Genomic DNA, 18,407 nt, shown 5'->3' on the forward strand with positions numbered 1-18,407 from the left:
TAGTATGGTTCATTCAGCATCTATACTCCTCAGTTCTGTTTTTTCTTTTTTTTCTCGGATTTGAAGATCCTCTTCTATCATGAATTCCCTGGAACTCTTCTGTACCATTGCATTGGTGACAAGAATATAGTCCATGACAGTAGATCAACACTCAATGTTGATGATACTATGTACAATGTTCTTCTGGTTCTGCTCATTTCACTCATCATCAGCCCACACAAAACCCCTCCAGGTTTCTTTGAACTCCTCCTGCTCATCGTTTTTTAAAGCACAATAGTATTCCATTACATTCATATACCACAACTTGTCCAGCCATTATGAATTGATGGGCATCCCTTCAACTTCCAATTCCTTGCCACCACATAAAGAACAGCTAGAAATATTTTTGTACATGTGAGTCCCTCTCCCCTTTCCATGATCTCTTTGGGAAAAAGAACCAATAGTGGTATTGCTGGGTCAAACGGTATGCACAGCTTTATCACCCTTTGGGCATAATTCCAAATTGATCTCCAGAATGGTTGGATCAGTTCACAGCTCTACCAACAATGCATTAGTGTTCCAACTTTCCTACAGCTTCTCCAACATTTATTATATTCCTTTTTTGTCATTTTAGCCAATCTGATAGGTGTCAGGTGGTACCTCAGAGTTGTTTTAATTTGCATCTCTCTAATCATTAGAGATTTAGAGCATTTTTTCATATGGGAATAGATAACTTTGGTTTCTTCATCAGAAAACTGCCTGTTCATATCCTTTGACCATTTCTCAATTGGGAAATGACTTGGATTCATATAAATTTGATTTAGTTCCCTATATATTTTAGAGATGAGGCCTTTATCAGAAGTACTGGCCACAAAAATTGTTTCCCAGCTTTCTGCCTCCCTTCTAATTTTGGATGCATTGCTTCTGTTTGTACAAACATTTTTTAATTTAATGTAATCAAAATAATCTATTTTGCATTTTATAATATACTCTATCTCTTGTTTGGTCATAAACTGTTTTCATTTCCAAAGATCTGAAAGGTAGAGTATTCTTTCCTCTCCTAATTTACCTATGGTATCACCTCTTATGTCTAAATCATGTATCCATTTTGACCTTATGTTAGTATAAGGTGTCAAATGTTGGTCTATATCTAATTTCTGCCATACTATCTTCCAGTTTTCCCAGCAGTTTTTGTCAAATACTGAGTTCCTATCCCAGAAGCTGGAGTCTTTGGGTTTATCAAACACTATATTACTAGTGTCATTTACTATTGTGTTGCCTGTGCCTAGCCTATTCCATTGATCTACCACTCTATTTTTTACCAAGTACCAGATAGTTTTGATGGCTGCCACTTTATAATAAAGCTCCAGGTTTGGTATAGCTAACCCACCTTCCTGTGATTTTTTTTTCATTATTTCCCTTGATATTCTTGACTTTTTATTTATCCAGATGAATTTTATTATTTTTTCTAGCTCTATAAAATAAATTAGATAGTCTGATTGGTATGGCACTGAATAAGTAAATTAATTTAGGTAGTATTGTCATTTTTACTATATTAGCTCTGCCTATCCATGAGCAATTGATATATTTTCAATTATTTAGATCTGATTTGATTTGTGTGAAGAGTGTTTGGTGGTTGTGTTCATAGAGTTCCTGGGTTTGTCTTGGCAAGTAGACTCCCAAGTATTTTATATTATCTACTGTTACTTTAAATGGAATTTCTCTTTCTATCTCTTGCTACTGGACTTTGTTGGTCCTGTATAGAAATGCTGATGATTTATGTGGATTTATTTTATATCCTGCTACTTTGCTAAAGTTGTTAATTGTTTCAAGTAATTTTTGAGTTGATTCTCTAAGGATTCTTTAAGTATACCATCATATCATCTGCAAAGAGTGATAGTTTTGTTTCCTCCTGGCCTATTCTAATTCTTTTAATTCATTTTTCTTCTCTGATTGCTAAAGCTAACATTTCTAGTACAACATTAAATAATAGGGGTTATAATGGCATCCCTGTTTCACCCCTGATCTTATTGGGAAGGCCTCTAATTTATCTCCATTGCATATAATGCTTGCTGATGGTTTTAGGTAGATATTGTTTATTATTTTAAGGAAAGCTCCATCTATTCCTAAACTCTCTAGTGTTTTTATTAGGAATGGATGCTGTATTTTGTCAAAAGCTTTCACTGTATCTATTGAGATAATCATATGATTTTGGTTGGTTTTCTTATTGATGTGGTTGATTATGTTAATAGTTTTCCTAATGTTGAACCATCCCTGCATTCCTGGTATAAATCCCACCTGGTCATAGTGTATTATCCTGGTGATCACTTGCTGTAATCTCCTTGCTAATTTCTTATTTAAGATTTTAGCATCAATATTCATTAGGGAAATTGGTCTGTAATTGTCTTTCTCTGTTTTTGCTTTGCCTGATTTTGGTATCACCACCATATTTGTGTCGTAAAACAAATTTGGTAGAACTCCTTCTTCACCTATTTTTCCAAATAATTTGTATAATATTGGAATTAACTGTTCTTTAAATGTTTGGTAGAATTCACCGGTAAACCCATCTGGCCCTGGGATTTTTTTCTTAGGGGTTTCATTAATGGCTTGTTCAATTGCTTTTTCTAATATGGGTTTATTTAAGGGTTTTGTTTCCTCTTCAGTTAACCTGGGCAGTTTATATTTTTGTAAATATTCATCCATTTCAATTTAGACTGTCAAATTTATTGGCATACAGTTGGGCAAAATAATTCCTAATTATTGATTTAATTTCCACTTCATTGGTGATAACATCACCCTTTTCATTTTTGATTCTGGTAATTCAGTTTTCTTCTTTCTTTTTTTTAATCAAATTAACCAATATTTTATCTATTTTATTGGTTTTTTCATAAAACCAGCTCTTAGTTTTATTGATTAATTCTATAGGTTTTTTTTGCTTTCAATCTTATTAATTTCTCCTTTAATTTTCTGGATCTCTAGTTTAGTATCTAATTGGGGATTTCTAATTTGTTCTTTTTCTAGCTTTTTCAGTTGCATGCCCAATTCATTAATCTCCTCTTTCTCTTTTTCATTCATGTAAGCATTTAGAGCTATAAATTTTCCCCTAAGCACTGCTTTGGCTGCATCCCATAGATTTTGGTATGTTGTCTCATTATTGTCATTCTCTTGGATATAGTTATTGATTGTTTCTATGATTTCTTGTTTGGCCCATTCATTCTTTAGAATGATATTATTTAGTTTCCAATTGATTTTCATTCTACTTTTCCCTGGCTCTTTCTTACATGTAATTTTTATTGCATCATGATCTGAGAAGGATGCATTTACTATTTCTGCCTTTCTACATTTGACTATGATGTTTTTGTGCCCTAATACATGGTCAATTTTTGAAAATGTGCCATGTACTGCTGAGAAAAAGGTATATTCCTTTCTATCCCCATTCAGTTTTCTCCAGATATCTATCATGTCTAACTTTTCTAGAAATCTATTCACCTCTTTCACTTCTTTCTTGTTTATTTTTTGGTTAGATTTATCTAATTCTGAGAGGGGGAGATTCAGATCCCCCACTAGTATAGTATTACTGTCTAATTCCTCTTGTAACTCATTTAACTTCTCCTCTAAGAATTGGGATGCTATACCACTTGGCACTTACATATTTAATATTGAAATTACTTCTTTATCTATAGTACCTTTTAGCAAGATGTAATTTCCTTCCTTATCTCTTAATGAGATCTATTTTTGCCTGTACTTTGTCTGAGATAAGGATTGCTACCCATCCTTTTTTTACTTTAGATGAAGCATAATATATTATGCTCCAGCCTTTTACCTTTACTCTGTGTGTATCTCTCTGCTTCAAATGTGTTTCTTGTAGACAGCATATTGTAGGATTCTGGTTTTATTCATGTTGTGCAAGAAGAATCAGAACACAAGGGAAAAACCTCAATAAAGAAAAAAAAACAACCAAAAAGTAGAAACAGTATAGTTCAATCTACATTCAGAATCCAAATATCTTTATATTGGATATGGAGAACATTTTCCATCATGAGTCCTTTGGAATTGTCTTGGATCATTGCACTGCTTAGAAGAGCCAAGTCTGTCACAGTTGATCATCATATAATGTTGCTGTTACTGTGTACAGTGTTCTTTAGTTCTGCACACTTCACTCAGCATCAGTTCACTTAAGTCTTTCCAGGTTTTTATGAAATCTGCCTGCTCATTATTTCTTACAGCACAATAGTATTCTTTACATCCATATACCACAAATTGTTCAACCATTCCCTTATTGATGGACATTCCCTCGATTTCCAATTCTTTGCCACCACAAAGAGAGCTGCTAGAAATATTTTTGTACATATGGTTCCTTTTCCCTTTTCTATGATCTCTTTGGGATACGGACCTAGTAGTGATATTGCTGAATCAAAGATTATGCACAGTCCCATAGCCCTTTGGGCATAGTTCCAAACTGTTCTCCAGAATGGTTAGATCAGTTCACAGCTTCACCAACAATGCATTAGTGTTCCAATTTTTCCACAACTTCTCCAACATTTATTATTTTCCTTTTTTGTCATAATATTCAATTTGATACATGTCAGGTGGCACCTCAGAGTTGCTTTAATTTGCATTTCTCTAATCAATAGTGATTTAGAGCATTTTTTCATATGGCAACAGATAGCTTTGATTGCTTCATCTAAAAACTACCTGTTTATATCCTTTGATAATTTCTCAATTAGGGAACGACTTGCATTCCTGTAAATTTCAATTAGTTCTGTCATGGGGTACAGAGCACCCCAGAAGTTCTCTGTGGTACGTCAAGGAATCTTCTCCTTGAGAAACTAAATCACAGGACAGATAACCTAGAGAAATAAGCAGAACCAGTTTGGACTGAGCTAGCTTTGGGACCTCCACCCTTCATTCTGGTCTCCCTTACCCCTGGGGTAAATTTGGGTGTGGCTGTGGCCTTTGTGTCCTGAAGAGAGATCTGTAGACACCCCTCACCCAATTCCTCTAGTCACTACCAATGGGGGATGGTCCTCCACTCCTCACCCAATTCCCCCAGCTACCACTAGTGGGGGATGGTCCTCTCTCACTAAAGGAACTTTCCACAGTCAAATGGTCACCCCTCCCCCCATCAGACCTCTATAAAAGTAACTGCCAGTCTCCTGCTCGAGGAGATTGGTACCTCTGAGCCACGTGCTTTGTGCCTATTTCCCCATGAGAAGTGCAAGGATTTCTTTCATGGTTTCCCTTCCCACCCCCCCTTCCATTCCCTTGCCCCTAAATAAACTACCACCTTATTCTAACTGCTTTTGTGTGCAAGAGGGTGTAATTCTTTAAAGGGGAATTTCTAAGTACCTCAATCCCTAATCCAACCCATAACCCATTTCCCCCCATAACAGTTCCCTATGTATTTTAGAAATGAGTTATACATGAGTAGTCATGGAAAACATTCCCTCATGTATAACTTTTTTTGAAATGCTTGAGTTCTAGTGGGTGGGGGTGGGAATCAAGGAAGAAGAGAAGTTGGAACACAAATATTTAAAAAATTAATGTTAAAATTTGTTTTTACATATATTTTGGAAAATAAAATTCTATTTAATAAAAAAAAATTAAAAAAAAAAGAAATGAGACCTTTATCAGAAATACTAGCAGTAAAAATTCTTTCCCATCTTCCCTTCTAATTTGGGGTGCATTGCTTCTGTTTGTACAAAACCTTTCTAATTTAATGTAATCAAAATCAATCATTTTCCATTTCATATCCTCTATCTCTTGTTTGGTCATAAATTGTTCTGCTCTCCATAGTTCTGAGTTTCTTTCTTTCTTTCTTTCTTTCTTTCTTTCTTTCTTTCTTTCTTTCTTTCTTTCTTTCTTTCTTTCTTTCTTTCTTTCTTTCTTTCTTTCTTTCTTTCTTCCTTCCTTCCTTCCTTCCTTCCTTCCTTCCTTTCCTCCTTTCTTCCTTCTGATATGGGGGAGAAACCAATAGAAGAAAGCATGTGGGTCCTTAGGATTCCTCTGTAAAGAATTACACTCTCACACAAGACCTAATTAGGAATAAAAGAACAGGTTTATTGGGGTATAAGAGAAACCAGCCGGGAGGAAGGTTTTGCCAGAACAAAACGCTTTCCTCCCTGGCTAACTTGTGGGGTGCCACTTTATAGGGTTTAGATGGGGTGGGTAAGAGTCTCTTATTGGATGAGGGGCTGGTGGTCTTCCTGAGTTGCGCTGGGGTAGGAAAAATCCCTCGTGAGCGATCTGGTGGTGGGTGTCAACTTTGTCCTGATGGGTCTAAGCAGTCTGCTGATGGGCCGTTCCAAGTGGTCTTCTCCTGGATTACCTCATCCAGGTGCTTAGGATGACTGGAATGTAGGGTGATGGTCCTGGAGCATGCTCAGTTTGATCTGTGCCGCTTATCTCCATTAGGTGCGGGCGCGCACTGTGTGTGTGTGTGTGTGTGTGTGTGTGTGTGTGTGTGTGTGTATGTGTCCTTGATTGAGTTCAAGGAGAGGCCTACTTGATTTCAGGGGAAAACCCCTGAGGTTTCAAGGAAAAAGTTCCTTGAACCCCCCAGAGAATTGTTGGGGTAACCGGGGCCCATAATCCTCCCATGACCCTTCTTTCCTTCCTTCCTTATTCTTTTTTTTGTGGGGCAATGAGGGTTGAGTTGCCCAGGGTCACACAGCTAGTAAGTGTCAAGTGTCTGAGGCCAGATTTGAACTCAATCCCTCATGAATACAGGGCTGGTGCTTTATCCATTGCACCACCTAGCTTACCCTGACATAATTTATATTTAAGAAATATTCTCATGATCCCTTGCTGCACATGCGCTAAAATTTGTTTTTAATAGTATCTTTTCCAACTTACATCTAAATACAGTTTTTAACATTAATTTTTATAAGATTTTCAGTTCCAATTTTTTCTCCCACCCTCCTTCCCTCCCCACTTCTGAACCCAGCAAGCCATCTGATGTAGGTTATACATTACAATTATGTTAAACATAATTTACACATTTGTAATGTTGTGAAAGAAAAATCAGAAGAAAAGAAAAAAAGAAAAACACAAAAAAGAAGAAACAACAACAAACAGGAACAAAAATCAAAATAGTATGCTTCAATCTGCATTCAGACTCCATAGTTCTGGATGTGGAGAACATTTTCCATTATGAGTATCAGAATTGTCTTGGGTCAGTGTATTGCTGAGAAGAGCTAAGTCTATCACAGTTGATCATCATTGAGGGAATCAGATGTGTTCTCTGCATAAATTCAAAGGGGCCCTTTTTTCCTTTCTCCCACCATTCTTTCCTTTTTCCTGCTGAGTTAACAGTTAAACAGGAAAGAATTCTTCCCCTCAGATTAGAATAGAATACATACATAATTCAAACCCCAGGGGTTTATTTCCTTTCCCAAATTTCACTTTCCTGAGTTAAAGTTGGATAACAAAGAATCATACAATCTTGGAGATGCCACACGGGCAGGCAGTATACCTGTTTAGAAGTATCCTGAAAAAGGTGAACCCAGAGTAAACAGTTCAGGTGAAAGGGGGCAGGGAATCCTTGCATTAGGGACCTATATAAACTCATTGTGAAACAAGCATAAGGCACACACAACTTCTTTGTAGTGTGTGCCCTTTCTTGCAAGTTCATAATAAAGGCCTTCCTTCCTGCTTTGTACCAGAGGGGGGGGGGGAATGATGGATCCTGCTTCAGTTTACTTGTTACTTACAATCACACAATGTTATTGATACTGTACATAATGTTCTCTTGGTTCTGTTCATTTCATTCACCTTTAATTCATGTAAGTCTTTCCAGTTTTTTTTCTGAAATTCCCCTGCTCATCATTTCTTACAGCACAATAATATTCCATTACATCCATATATCACATCTTGTTTCGCCATTCCCCAATTAATGGACATCCCCTTAATTTCTAATTCTTTGCCACCAAAAAGAGCAGCTCTACAACTATAAATATTTTTGTACATGCGGGTCCTTTTCCCTTTTTTTATGATCTCTTTGCACCTTGTAGTCATATTTCTGGACCAAAGAGTACACACAATTTTATAGTCTTTTGGGCACAGTTCCAAATTGCTCTCCAGAATAGTTGGAGCAGTTCATAACTCCACCAACAGTGCATTAGTGTTCCAATTTTCAAACATCTTCTCCAACATTTAGCATTTTTCTTTTTGCCTATTGGATAGGTGTGAGGTGGTACCTCAGAATAGTTTTAATTTGCATTTCTCCAATAAGTAGTGATTGAAAACATTTTTTTCATACAGCTATAGATAATATACTAAAATTTGATGAAATATTTGAGGAACTTTACTAGATTGATCAAGGAGGAAAGAGTTGAGTAGACAATGTCAACTAGATGAAACCAGCCTGTGGATGGCCAGAGCCATATGGAGCAGGCTGGAAACAGGGGAGTCAGGAATAAAACAGAAGTTTAATTTCAAAGTGAGGGAAATGACTTGGAAGCAAAAGGGCAAACTAGACACATGTGCCAGGAGTCCACCTCTAGTAAGGGGAACTGCTTTAGTGTAGGGAGATCTCAATACCTATATTAGTGGCTATGCAGTGAATTGTAACCCTGATGATAATGGGTAATAATAATAATAACATGACAAGTTTGAGTCATAGAAGGAATTCATGACCAGAACCTGTCTGAGCTTGTCCAATGTTTGTGAGAGCTCAGAGTACAACTGGTGCTGGTCAAAGCAATTCAATAATTATGTGATTTTGCCAGAGGGTTAGATCATCCAGAGGATGAATACAAGGGATTATTGTCATGCCAATTTCAGGGTACAGCTTGCTTCTGGTCCTTAGCTCTGGAATATAGAGTGTCTCCTAAGAGTACCTTGACATTTCCCCCTTTTGGCTAAAAGGAGGGGTTCTGAAATATCACCTCCCCTTCTGGCTAATATGGGAGAAGCAGGTATAAGCCAAGATGCCAAGAGAGGCCAGTTAGGTCAGTATGAGGTGTTGAGTTGAATATGTCTTGTCTAGACATTACTTGCTTACAATCAGAAAAGAGAGGAGGGCCAAGAATATAAAGGGAGAAATTGCCAACACACATTTGAATCAGGGATTTGGTGTTTGGGCACATAAAAAAGGGAAGAAGAAAAACAACTAAGACAGTATACTCTTTCTCATCTGGAATCTTGGGATACCTGTCTCATCTAGGTGCTGGCTGCTTCTGAGTCTATATGAGATAAAATTTGAGGTCTCTGGGGGATTCTACTATACATTCAGGAGCAGAGGCTTTCTTCAGATGATCCAGGAGTCCACACAGACATGTTTGGCTTTTGTGGGAGTAGTGAGAAGTATGTGGTAGGGGTCCTTAGAAATTGTGATTGATTGACAATTGTGAGAAAAGTCCTTGCATCAATTTTTGGATCTGATTTTCCGATGAGTTTCACATAAAGATTGTCTAGTTTCCCAGCCCTGCAGAGCTAAGTTCAAACAAAGCAATGAGGTTTTTCATAAATTGAGTGTCATAACTACATTGTCAGGTCACATTAATGTCAAATTACAGGTCACACTACTTAGAGGCTTACAATGACCATTTTTTCCCCTTAATAGTATTTTTTCAATATATGTATAAATAGTTTTCAAAATTCGTTTTTGTAAGATTTTGAATTTCAAATTTTTTCCCCTCCCTTATTTCCCTCCTCTCTTCCCCAAGAGGGCAAGAAACCTGATATGGGTCACATATGTACAATCATAGGAAACATATTTCCATATTAGTCATGATGTGCAAGGGAAAAACTACAAGAAAGAAAAAAAAAAGTTAAAATAGTGTGCTTTGATTTGCATTCAGACTCCATATATCTTTTTTTCTGGATGTGGAGAGCATTTTCTATCGTGAGTCTTTTGAAATTGTCTTGGAACACTGTATTGCTGAGAAGAGCTAAGTCTATCACAGTCAATCATCACACAATGTTGCTGTTACTGTGGACAATATTCTCTGGTTCTGCTCACTTCACTCAACATCAGTTCATGTAAGTCTTTTCTTTTTCTGAAATCTGCCTGTTCAGCATTTCTTATAACACAATAGTATTCCATTACATTCATACACCATGACTTGTTCAGTCATTTCCCAATTTGTGGACATCCCCTCAATTTACACTTCTTTAACACCACAAAAAGAGCTGGTATAAAAATTTTTGCACCTGTATATCCCATTCCCTTTTTCATCATTTCTTTGGGATACAGACTTAGTAGTGGTATAACTGTGAACTAGTTTTCAGAAAGGAGATTTACATGTCTCCAAGTTCATTAAGAAAACTTAAATGTCTTCAAACAATCAAACAAAAACCCAATAGTTATCACCAAAATTAACTAAAATCATCTCCTTGTATTTTTTTTTTTTTGGTGAGGCAATTGGGGTTAAATTACTTGCCCAGGGTCACACAGCTAGTATCAAGTATCTGGGGTCAGGTTTTTTTAATTCAGGTCCTCCTGACTTCAGGGTCCGTGCTCTATCCACTGTGCCACTTACCTGTTCCTTATCTCCTTGCATTCTAATGACCCATTCTCAATATCTGGTTAACCAGCACGTTTTGAGTCCCAGATATCTCATGTAATCATCAGTTCCCTAGAATATATTTTCTTGGACAATAGATTTTATTCTCAGGACAGCTCTGAGTGGGGGGGAGGGGTTCCTTCTCTGTTTCCAAATTTAGAGATTACTAGGTAATTGTGCTAGTAACAAGACAATACAAGTTAGTAAATTTGGTCATTTATTCTTGAAACTCCACAGAATTTGAGTTTATATGGCATTTACTGTTTCTATCCTTACCTAAATCCTGTACCTAATATAAGAATTTTTAAAAATTCATGAGGGCCCAACTATAAAATGAACTCTTTTGACTTAAAACCATCTGACAGATAATTTAAATTAATTTCACTTTCCTTACCATTATCAATACAAATTATGTGGAAAATCCTTAATCCAATTTTGAGAACTTATTACTAAAATATACTCAAAACCTGATTTCCCATGATAGATAAATTAGGAAGCCAATCATATACAACTGTATTTAGTTCTTAGAGAAAAATTCTAATCCTATTGATTTCTCAAAAATTTTTGCTCCATTTCTCCAAAAAACTTCTACATTTTATCTTTGTCTTATAACTTTGTCTAATCATTTTTCCCTTAGGAGAACATCATTCCTATAGTATGATTTGACCACAGATACAGGTTAAAATTGCAAGGTGTTCATACTTGCATCCTATTATAGTAACTCAGAGATATTCTAATATCAATGTTATTCAATATATTTAGTGTTGTACTTGTAAAACTTTATTATACAAATTTTCCATAAAAGGAAAAAGAGGGACATAATTATTACAATGCCATATATCATAACAAGGAGAAAAGTTCCATTGGGTCTGTTTGACTCCAAGGATAGGTAACATTTTATAGCCAATCATGTAAAAACAAGGCTCAGGATTCACCAGGTGGGGTGAATTCCTTTTCAGAAAGTAAATAGCACAATGGGTAAAGAAAGTCATGAGGATCCTACCTTAGATTATACCAAAATCATGCCCAAAACTTTTCCCTGGCATAGCTACCTTTAGTAGTTCCCAGACTCTAGTACATGTCATTTTCTCCTATTGGCTTCATGACAATTCAGACAACTATCCTTGTGATCAAAACTAAAATCTTGCTGTTTACTTTTAACTTTTATAGAATTTACTTTTTATTTTTCCATAAAACAAATTCTATAGAGTGGTAGCCCAAAATTTACTAAGATTTTTAGAAGGGAGTGAGTTCCTGGAATTACTCAGTCTCAGGAGTTCTCTCCTGCGATCTTAAAAATGATAAATTTTCAAACTCCTTTATCTGATAAAATGTTTTTAGCAGTTCTACAAACTTTGATTATATGACCTTATTTCTGTAATTCCAACATTGTCAATGTAGAAATGACAAGAGGAAAATTATTTTGCAGGTTTTCTTCTCTCTCTCTCTCTCTCTCTCTCTCTCTCTCTCTCTCTCTCTCTCTAATAAACTAATCTCCCTTGGAAAGCCTAAAGTAGTAGTTAGTCCAGCTTACTGGGACAATTTCTTCAAATAGAAAGTTTGTTAACCTTTTCCAGTGCTCTATATGCTTTGGCAATAGCCCTTAGAAGTTTTTCTGGCTGGTTTCACTTTAAATATTTCAAGGTAACAGAATTTTCAAACAGCATAAATACAATATAGACATTTTACATTTTTACAAAGACACAGACACAGACAAAATGATAATACAGATACAAACAGACACAAAGTGCAGTTACAGTCCACATCTGGACATATGTTTACCAGTTTTTAACAGAAGTAGAGAGTTACAGAGGCATGCAATTTAAGAACGAACAGAGGCACACAGTTGCAGTTGTATAGAGGTGTGAAGTTTAAAAACAACAGAGGCAAGTGGAGGGACCATTTAACAGATGTGTAGTTTAAGAATGGATATCCTTACCGGAGTGATCCAAGATGAATCACGTTACCTGAAGATCCCTGAAGTTTTCCACACAAAGAATGGTTAATTCATTCAAGGCTGGATCTAAGAGTATTGGAATAGGGATAAGGGCAGAGCATTCACCGGAAGAGGGTGAGTTGGACTCCAGAAAAATAAATCCCCAATGGTACCTGTTCAATTACAGCTGGTACTGGAAAGTCCAATGGCCTTGGTTCTGTGTCCAATACCACTTCTGACAAGAATTAATGTCAACTGGACTCAACCGGCCTCTAACCTCTGGATGACCAGAGCTAAAAGAGCAGGCTAGAGACAGGAGAGTCAGGAATCAAACAGAAGTTTAATCTCAAAGTGAGGGAAATGACTTGAAAGTAAGGAAGTAAACTATACATTCATTCCAGGGGCCTGACTCTAATGGGGGCAGATTTCAATACTTATATTAGTGGCGGTGCAGTGAACTTTATTTCCGACAATGAGGGGTAACAGCAATAATGTGACAAGTTTGAGTCATGGTAGGGCTTTACGACCAGAACATGTCTGAGATTGTCCAGTGATTGTTTAAGCTCAGAGAACACCCAGTGCTGGTCAAAGCAATACAATGATTATGTGATTTTGCCAGGTAAGCATAAAGGATTATTGTTATGTCAAGTTCAGAGCACATCTTGCTTGCTGGAGCTTAGCTCTGGAAAACAGGGTCTTTTCCAATAATATCTTGACAATATGTAGAAGAAGAGATGCTGCAGAACTGACATATACATGACTCACTAAATCTTTGGAGCATGAGAGGTATTGAAAGTTATACTGATTTAGGGAAGCTGTGAACTAATTCAACCATTCTTTAGAGCAATTTGAAACTATGCCCAAAGGGCACACTATGCATATCCTTTGACCTATGTGAGATTTAAAATTGGATATAAGAGCATTAAACTCCCCCTTTAACTTTTCCCTTATATATCTCCCAGACCACTAAGAAAAAGAAGCCTCTGAGCTTTAATCAGTGAGGGATTAGCTTTTATTGTTTGGGAATTAATTAGACAACAAAAAGGTGATACCGATTAGGGAAATAGGAAAGTAGAAATACAAATAAATAATCTTAGATCTAAGCTTAGTCTATATTCCATTATAAAACTCACCAAATTCCCAAACTGCCTGCCAGGCCGAGAACCAGAGTCAACCACCAAACTCGTGTGCCACCAAGCTAAGCTGCAAAGCCAGAGAGTCAACTTCCGTTCCACCCTCAGTTTTTAAACTGCCATCCTGGAAGTTGGTGCCCTCAGACACAGCATGCTTGGCCAGCTCTCCGGGCAGCAGCAGTCACAGGGCCGTTCGTTGCAGTCTCCTCCCCAAAAGGGCAGTCCTTCAAAAGCCCCATCAGTAGCATGCGCTCAACTCTCAAATGATTCAGCTAAAACTTCTGTTTTTATCACACCTAACAATGCCACTCTAGGTCTATATCTAAAAATAGATAAAAAACAAAAAGGAAAAGGACCTATTTGTGCAAAAATATTTATAGAAGTTCTTTACTGATGGCAAAGAATTGGAAATTGAGAGGATTCCCATAAATTAAGGAATGACTGAACAAGTTGTGGTATGTGATTGTGATAGAATAGCATTGTACTATAAGAAATGATATGAGAAGAATACTCCTAAAAAATCCTGGAAAGGCTTACATGAACTGATGCAAAGTGAAATGTACTGTGTACAAAATAATGATCTATGGATGACTTAGCTATTCTTAGCAATAGAATCATACAAAATATCTCTGAAGGACTTTATGATGAAAAATGCTATCCATCCCCAGACAAAGAACTGATGGTGTCTGAATAGAATGAAGCATACTTTTTAAACTTTATTTTTCTTGAGTTTTTTTGCCTGCTTTCTTTCACATGACTAATATAGAAATATGTTTTGCAAGACAGTACATGTATAACCTATATTGAATTGCTTGCCTTCTCAATGAGGGGGATCGGGAGGGAAGAACTCAATTTGGAACTCAAAGTTTTATGAATGAAGCTTAAAATTTATTTTTGCATTCAATTGGGAAAAATAAAACACTAAATATTTTTAAAGGCTGAATATGGTGCTGAACTATATATATTTTATTTTGTTGTTCAGCCATTTTCATATATATGGTTAACATAAAATGGAAGAATTATTGAAAATTAAACTGATTTGGTGACACATTATTCCCAGTCCTACATGTAAATAAGTTTTGGGTGATTGGGGCAGTGCTATAGGGCAATGGTCCATTCCCTCTTGCTGACCTGGACCTATCTAAACTGCCTTCATTTCATTACTAAAGTTATCAATAAAAACTGCCTCCATCTTGAATCCCTTATTCATCGCCAGTGATGTCTGTCAATGAGCTGCTACCTTGATATATATATATATATGTATATATATGTATATGTATGTATATATGTATGTATATATATGTATATAAAATTATTTACATATATAATTTGTTTTGAGGGGCAATGAGGCTTAAGTGACTTGCCCAGGGTCACACAGCTAGTAAGTGTCAAGTGTCTGAGACTGGATTTGAACTCAGATCCTCCTGAATCCAGGGCTGGTGCTTTATCCACTGTGCCACCTAGCTGTCCCACCCTTAATATATATCTTTTGTTTATTTGTTTGTCTGTTTGTTTTGTTTGGGTTCTTTGTTTTGTTTTGTTTTGTTTTTTTGGTGAGACAATTGGGGTTAAGTAACTTGCCCAGGGTCACAAAGCTAGTAAGTATCAAGTGTTTGAGGCTGGATTTGAACTCAGGTCCTCCTGAATCCAGGGCCAGTGCTCTATCCACTGTGCCACCTAGCTGCCCCCTTGATATATTGTTAAGAAACACGTTTCAGTTTTTTTTTTCAGGGCAATGGGGGTTAAGTGACTTGCCCAGGGTCACACAGCTAGTAAGTGTCAAGTGTCTGAGGCCAGATTTGAACTCAAGTACTCCTGAATCCAGGGCCGGTGCTTTATCCACTGCACCATCTAGCTGCCCCCTTTTAATTATTTTCATCCTAGGTTTTGTCTCATTAATCAGGGCAAATATGGACCGAAGAATTTTCCTTTTAACAGAAGTTAGGTGAAGGGAAAAATCAAAGTTAAACCTAGGTTATAATTATAGAACACCATGGGAATGGTCTTCAGAAAGAAATAATGACATCAGGTAGTATCTTTAAAGGATCAAATTTTGTTTTCATATCATTAAGTACTTGGGAGAGAGAAAAATATATATTAGGAGTCATTCCCAACAAAGAAATCAACGAGATAGGAGTATAAAGTTTTTCATAATTGAAAGAGTGGAAGGGGAAAGGACTGTGCTCATTTGATCTTCTGAGCACCAGTTCTTTTATTTATTTATTTGTTTGTTTGCTTGTTTGTTTATTTTTGGTGAGGTAATTGGGGTTAAGTAACTTGCCCAGGGTCACACAGCTAGTTAGTGTCAAGTGTCTGAGGCTGGATTTGAACTCAGGTCTTCCTGAATCCAAGGTTGGTGCTTTATCCACTGCACCACCTAGATGCCCCTAGTTCTTTTATTTTTTAAAGAGGGTTAATAATATTTATGCTAACTATCTACTTGTCAGGATTTTCTAGAAAGCTAAAAATATAAAACCACTATTAAATTGTGTGATGGGGTTGGGACATATTAAGGAATTTGGGACTATTAATGTTTAAACTGGCCAGCTAAACTGAAGGACATGCATCTGGAGTAACTCTCTTTGAGAAGCTAAACTGAAGGAGGAATACACCTTAAGAAGTAAGGGAAATTAGCCCATTAGGCATGGTTGCTGCGTAATCAGCACCAGGGGCCAGAGATAACTCCAGAAGTCAGTACCACATCCCCTCATTCCAGCTTCCCTTACCCCCAAAGGGAACTTTCCATTGTTAGGTGGTCAACCCACCTGGTCACCCCATCTGTTCACCCCATCTACCATCTATAAAAACTTTTGCCTTTCTCCTGTTCAAGGAAATAGATATCTCAGAGAATGGCTTTGAACCATCACCCCTTGAGAAAAGTCTTTGACTTTACTCTTGGTCTTCTTTCTCTAGAGCCTAAATGAAAGATTATTTTATTCTAATTGGATTTGTGTAAGAGGGGGTATAATTCCTTAAAGAGTAATACCTAAGGGGGCAACTAGGTGGCACAATGGATAGAGCACCGGCCCTGGATTCTGGAGGACCTGAGTTCAAATCCAACCTCAGACACTTAACAATTACTAGCTGTGTGACCCTAGGCAAGACACTTAACCCCAATTGCCTCACCAAAAAAAAAAAAAAAAGGAGTAATACCTAAGGACCCACACCCCAACCAATTGCCCCCATGACAATTGGGGGCCATCTCCATAAAGGATGAAAATAAAAGTCAAACCAGGGGTGGGGGGGAGGAAATATGGGATCATTAATTTTAGTGCTGAAAAACACCAAAGACATTGGGTTCAATCCTCTCACTTTCCAGATGTTCAGAGAATTAAAAGTAATTTATTTTCTGAGGTGCAGGTGGCTAGTGACAGAAAGAACCAAGATTTGAAGCCAGATCCTTTATATCTAGTTCCAGCACCATCTCCTCTGTATTGACTTCTCTATAGTTTTGTGGAATGGGCTTGGATTTGCAAGAAGCAGAATTGCTTGAGAAAAAAATGGTAAGAGGGGAGGATAATTATTACATAACATGATTGTCTTAAGCATTTAGAAGTCTGAAGTAATGAATAAGTAAGTCTATATTTGGTATTGCCATTTTTGAGACTGATATGTGCTTATTTTGATTCTTCACTGCTCTAGATTGTGGAAGAGAGGGGGTGGTGGATAGGAGAAATCAAATCTTTTAAGGAAGAGAACCAAGGAAGTTTTGATTTCCTTCATATTTCTTCTTTCAAAAGCCTTTGTTGATAAATAGCAAACAGTTATTATGTGCTCTATTTTTAATCAGCTAAAATCCTTTTATGTTCACCAGTTGTTTTTTTTGTTTGTTTTTTTCAGTGTGGGGTCTGCAGACCTGCTGATTCACAACAAGACTCGCTAATATTTTGACTTCAAATGGGAAGAATTACTCCTGCTCATTTTTCAACAATGGCTCAGTAGGTGGAAGCCTCAGCCTCAGAGAAGGGAGTCTGGGTATGTTTATAGACATACTTCCACTATGGGAAGATGGAATCACAAGTCCAAGTGCAGTCTTTATTTAAGCCTAAAATGAATGTGCAGTTGTCAGAGAATCAATTTCTGGTCGTGAAATCTCCCATTCCATCTTCAGCCAGCTTTTACCATGTAATCCTGGTGGTTTTCTTTTCTTTTTATGCTCTGTTTGAAAAGAGAAAACAGTTATTTTCTTTGGTCTTATTTTCCTTTCTCTGAGGAATGATTATATTTCTATTCTCCCCACTCTCTTCTCATTATACTTATCAAGTTCAACAACAGTGACCTGCTTACTAAATGTCCTTTCTAGAAAAGTTAGTTTGACAATGTTCAGATTCTGAAGCTAGTCCAAGTGTTGCATTCTTGTTGAATTGTTGAATTGTTACAGCTGAAAGGGACCTCAGAGATCAACTAGTACAAACAACCTTCTCATTAGAAATGAGAGTGGTGGAAAGTATATTAGATTTGTAGTGCATAGACATGAGCTAAATTCCTGGTTCATAATTAGGGGAAGGTTTCTTTTTCTTTTGCTTTGTTTTTAGTACAGAAAAGAACCATGATATAAAACAAAAGTCATTAACAAAGTTTATTTAAAAGCAAGAACAGAGAAAAGAAGGAAGGAAGGAAGGAAGGAAGGAAGGAAGGAAGGAAGGAAGGAAGGAAGGAAGGAAGGAAGGAAGGAAGGAAGGAAGGAAGGAAGGAAAAGTGGAGAGCAGGAGGGCAAAAAAAAAAAGGAAGGGAGAGAAGGAGGAAAAGAGAAAGAGGGAAACTGATTACTAAACTAATCTAGATTTAAGATCATAGATTTAAAGCAGGAGGATTGAAGCCCTGAGTAGCCTAATTCAATGTCAATTTAGA

Source organism: Dromiciops gliroides, chromosome 2 (genome assembly GCF_019393635.1).
Source record: "Dromiciops gliroides isolate mDroGli1 chromosome 2, mDroGli1.pri, whole genome shotgun sequence".
In the NCBI taxonomy this organism is placed as follows: Eukaryota; Metazoa; Chordata; class Mammalia; order Microbiotheria; family Microbiotheriidae; genus Dromiciops; species Dromiciops gliroides.